Source organism: Balaenoptera ricei, chromosome 18 (assembly GCF_028023285.1).
Source record: "Balaenoptera ricei isolate mBalRic1 chromosome 18, mBalRic1.hap2, whole genome shotgun sequence".
NCBI lineage: Eukaryota > Metazoa > Chordata > Mammalia > Artiodactyla > Balaenopteridae > Balaenoptera > Balaenoptera ricei.
This window is the reverse complement of record NC_082656.1, coordinates 22730637-22736053: the sequence shown is the minus strand read 5'-3', so window position 1 is coordinate 22736053 and position 5417 is coordinate 22730637.

Genomic DNA, 5417 nt, shown 5'->3' with positions numbered 1-5417 from the left:
CCAGAATCCATGTACTTAGAGGGTTGTATAAGAAGTGAGAAAGTGCAGGCAAAGCATTTAGCAATGTCTGGCCCTCCCTCAGGAAGTGCTTAGGAAATGTTAGATATTATTACTGATGTTATTTCTTCCCTACCAGGAAACTCTTCCAGCCATTAAAAACATGCACCCAACGGAACAGAAACAAGGTGGCTTTGTCCTGAAAGCACGGTTGAAATTTTAGCAGGGGCATGGTCAGGAGTGTGATACACAGCTTGAGTTCAAACATGAGGAAACACCTCGCATCTCTTCAGCCGTGAGTGCGTTGCCATGGGAGGTCATTAGGGAAAGCACTGTGACAGGGATGATTCTTTTCCCCCCCTCGGGATATGATGGTTTTACTGCTATTAATAACAGCTGTGGCCAGGCAATTACAGACTGGAGATGGGTAATCACATCTTGCATTTTAAAGCTTAGTCTGATCACCTCTAGGGTCAGGGAATGCCATGGTTACCGTAATGGTTAAAGTCTGTTTTGTGCCACCATTTATGGGCCAAAGTTCAAGCCTGGAGGTCTGGAACGTAGTTTATCTTTCTTCTGCAGTATGCATGTGTGTGTGCACGTTTGTGTGTGTGTGATTTATTTTCTGTGCATGTAGAGGCTGCTCCAAATCTCCCAAAGCTGCACCCTGGCTCCCACTCAAGTTTACCTAGTAAATGTTTCTTTTGAGGAAACAGGAAGCCAAGAGGTCTCAATTCTGCTTTCAGCGCTGCTACAACTCCCTTTGCAATTCCAAGGCTTTTGCTCATTTGTGAAATGAGGGCGGTCTCCCAAGGTTACTCCTTTGCCACAACCAGGAGCTTTCTAAAGGCAGAAACTCTTGTATCAATCACTGAATTCTCAGTGTCTAAAATAGTGTCTGGCATATAGTAGAGACTCAATAAACACAAAAGGAATGACTGAGTTTCCTTCCAGTTACAAGGTGACATGATTCTGTAAAGTCATAACTGAATGCATTGAGTTGATTCTAACGCGTGCAGCAGGTAACGCCGGCTGTGAGCTCTCTTATTTTTCTCTGCCTGCAGTTCAGACATCGTCATGAATGTTTCCACTGGAACATAATATGTGCAAAAGGAGATGATCTGTCAAATTTGCCTCTTCTCCAGCAGTATTGGAAGTGGTTTGGATGAAGAAGAAACTGAAAATATTAATTTGAAGTGTCAGTGATCTGCTGGTTTTACTTATGTAGAGTGTACCTGTCAATCAGTCTCATTCATAATCAATAACTGGCCACCACAGCACCTGTCATCAAGGCCTCTACACTCAGGTCCCCTTGATGAATTAGGCTGAAGAGAGGCCACTAGCTGACAATGTCTGAAAACTTCAAGTGAGATGGCCATCATTCCAGATCTGGAAAGGGAAATGACCAAGGAGGACATTCTGGGTTTTTGTCTGTTTTCATGTACATTAATCAGTGTTCTTGGTTGTGAACAAGGCATATAAACTCTGGCCAAGAGAAGCAGGAGAAGAATTTTTTTTTTTTTTAATAAATTTATTTATTTATTTATTTATTTTTTGGGCTGCGTTGGGTCTTTGTTGTTGCGCACCGGCTTTCTCTAGTTGTGGTGAGCGGGGGCTACTCTTTGTTGTGGGGTGCAGGCTTCTCATTGCAGTGGCTTCTCCTGTTGCAGAGCACGGGCTCTAGGTGCGTGGGCTTCAGTAGCTGTGGCACGTGGGCTCAGTAGTTGTGACACGTGGGCTCTAGAGTGCAGGCTCAGTAGTTGTGGTGCACGGGCCTAGTTGCTCCGTGGCATGTGGGATCTTCCCGGACCAGGGCTCGAACCCGTGTCCCCTACATTGGCAGGTGGATTCTTAACCACTGTGCCACCAGGGAAGTCCAAAGCAGGAGAAGAATTTATTGTAAGGATTGCCGGTGCTACATAATAAGTGAGACACCACCCCTGGGTCCACCACCACCACCTCCACTACTAGATACTGCCGGTGTCTTAAAGACCCCACCACCAGGGTGAAGCTTAACCTGTCCCTTTATCCTTGCACTGCCTGCTCAAGCTTCAAAGTTCCAAACAGGAGCATCTGACTGGCCAAGCTGGGTCATACACCCCGGCCCTAGCTGCCAGGGGTTGGGAGACCAAGTCCCCAGTGAGCTCCCCTAGTGGGAGAAACGGTCCTGAGACTCACACAGTACAGGGGTCCCCCCAAAAGAAGTGAGGTCTGTATGCTGGTCAGCCACAGAAAAATGACAGGTGTCCACTACATCACAGCCCAAAAGAGTCACATCTGTAAGCTTTGATTTTACATCATTTATAAGGAGGGGTAAAACTCAGTCTCTATAGCCATAAAAAGCCAGGGCCCTAAATGGAGCAGACTTATGACTAATGGACACAGGCTTGTTATGAATTCCTGCTCTAAAAGTTGACAAACTTACCAGCCTAAATTACATTTTAATCAGTTAGCAGTTTCCTGCTTCTTTACCCAAGGCAATTTTAGAAGTTGCGGTTGAGCACTGCATGCTAAAGGTATGTCATAAAATTTCTGCCGCCAGCACGATTAACCCAAAGGAACTTTCTACTCTTGATCAAGTTTCCATTCCCCCTCCTCAATCCTCCCACCTCAAAAAAGCAAGATGACTCCAGGCATTGCTACTTCTTAGCCCAGCACTTACTCTTGAACTCTAGGGACACAGCTTCAGACCTTGGACCCCGCTTTCCTGCAGAAGGACTTCTAGCATGAGCCAGCTCAACCTCTGGTTTATGGCGGGCAGGGGAGCTAAGGAGAGGAAGGGCCAAGACCCATACTGGAAGAGAAAACTCTTCTTAGTAAATAATGGTGATCCTCCAGGCAATATACAGGTCTGAGACTTGCAGAGGACAAAGTGGGGTACGGGTGGGTAAATTGGAGGTCACAGCAGGAGACTGCCTCACCCAAAACAGAAGCAGTAACTCCACCGAAGCCATGAAAAAGTACAGCACATTCACCTCCAGCAATCTATTCCACATATATAGCTGCAAAGTACGTAAAGATATATGTACAGGAATGTTCACTAAAGCATTGTCGGCAAACACACACACACACACACACACACACACACAAAACAAAAACTGTCCACCTATAGTTCAGTATATTACTATATAACCATACTATGGAGTACTATGTGCCTATTAAAAAAAAAGTGATATATAAGTAGATGCAGTCATATTGTAATAAACTGAGAAAAGCAAGTGGCAGAACAGTTGGCATAGTGCAATTCTGTTTGTTTTTTTAAAAGGGATACATAAGTAGGCTTATATATGAGTAAAAACTACTGCAAGGGTAACCTAGAAACAGTGGGAATTAGTGGGAGGGGGCTGGGAATGAGACCTTTGCTTTTCACTTTATACACTATTTCTGTTTAAATGTTTACTGTGAGTACACAGTCTATAATTAAAACAAACTTATTTAAAATGTTGTAAAAGTGAAGCATAGCAAGAAAAAAAGAGTAAAATTGGCCAGTAGCAAGCAGGAGCCAGGGGTCAAAAAATAATTTTTGCCTAAACAAGGCAGCTCACCTAAGCCTGAGGGAAGACAGGCTTCTGACCTTGAGGAACACTTCTCTGCTTGCAGGCCCGAATGGAAAACCATCTCTGTCCGTATCTTTTCCTTAATGTTCCTCAGAGCCAGGTCTGTGGTCAGCTCAGGAGGGCTCCTACCTTCTGCCACTTCTCCAGAAATCTGGATGAGCTCTTAGGAAGCTGAGTCACGGAGAGGCACGCCCTGGGCCTAACACCACAGCCAGATTCAGCAAGCATAACTGAGGGAGGGATGGCCCTCTCTCCCTTCCCCACCAAGAATTCAAGTGTTATAAAAGCACCGCACTAGTTGGGCCTGCTTGGTTTGAGGTCCTGTAATTACGGGGTGGTGTTGGTGGTAATGGTTAAGCCGATGGAAACTAGTTTGGAAATGACTGATCTTTAGAAGAGAAAAAGAATGACCGGACTTTACTAATGATGTTAGGTAGCTTGTGTGTTACCAAAAGCAGCCCCTAAACAGTCCCTATTGTAGTTTGCATGATGAGGAATGGGGAGGGGCATGAGGATGAGCTTAGTAAAGGGCCCCCCCAAAGAAAGAAGGAGCTCTCCCTCACCCTCCCACTGCCACAGGGGAATCTCACTCCATAAAACCTGGTAGAAACGTAGCCACGGATGCCCAAAGGGGAAGAATTGGGGTGCATTAGCCAAAGCTGGTCTAACTAACTCACAGCTCTTCTTCCCCACCACTTCCCGAAGCCCCAGATCTTCCAGGCTGAATTCTCCCCTCTTCTTCTTAACTCTTCTGGTCTTCTAAGAGCTAACTCCAATCCCTTCAGCACGGAAAAGTGAGGGACGGAACCACTATTCCCCCTTCCCCCCGACACTAGACAATCTGTAGGGCCTAGTACCAATGTTTGTGAGTCAGGAAAACTTCCATTTTTATCCCGGTACCGCAGGGAAACTCCCAGTTCAGACTCCCAGGGACAAGGGTGGCTGGAGGAAATCCAAGCTGCGCCAGGGGGTCAAAGCGACCCACCTCCGGTCAGCAATCACCAAATCCCGCCTGGGCGACAGGCCTGAGGTCTTCCTCCACTTTTCACTCAGATGTGGCGCTGGACCGGCTTCCGTGTAACCCACGCAATCACCCAGGCAGGAAGGCCTATCCCAGCTCCATCCCCACACCCCCTTTATCCCCATCCCTGGGGAGATCCGGCCTTTTTCGCAGCACTTGAGAAAGCTCCTGCAGTGGCCTTCCCTCGCGCAGGCCCTTCTCCAGACGCCTTAAGGGGAGGCTCCTTCGGACTGTCCCCCAACAGCGCGGACCCAGCCCCGTCCTTGTTCAACTTGTCTTTGGAGGACCCCGGGCCGCCACCTCCAGCCCAGCCCTCGGCCAGGGGGCAGCGGTGCGGGGGAAACAGCGCGACCCTGCTCGAAGCGCGGCCGCCCCAATCTCTTCCCCGGGACCCAGTGGGTCCCGGCCCGAGGAGCCCCCGGCCGCTATGAGCGCACAAAGCCCGCGGCCGCCGGAACCCTCGGCCCCGCCGCGTTCGGCCGCTGGGTCCTGACCCACCCCTGGGGCCCCGGGGCCCGAGCCGCTCGGCGCGCCGCGCTCCGGCCGCCAGGTGCGGGGAGGACGCGCCGCAGCGCCCGCCTCGGGGCCGCGCTGGTTAGGTAGCTGGGGGGACCGGAAGGATGGCGAGGAAGTAGGAGAGGGTTTCCTGAGATGAAAGATTACTTCCGTCCGGGCTCTGGCCTCTCTCTGGAGCCGGCTCGTTGGGGGCTGGGGAGCGGGGTGCGCGGGGCTCGGGGGCCGCGCGTTGCCACCTGCAGCGCCCGGGGCCGGCGGGACGCGCTCGGCCCTGTCGGGGGCTCACGTGGGGGGGGGGGGGAATCCTTGCAGGTGGGAGTCGAGAA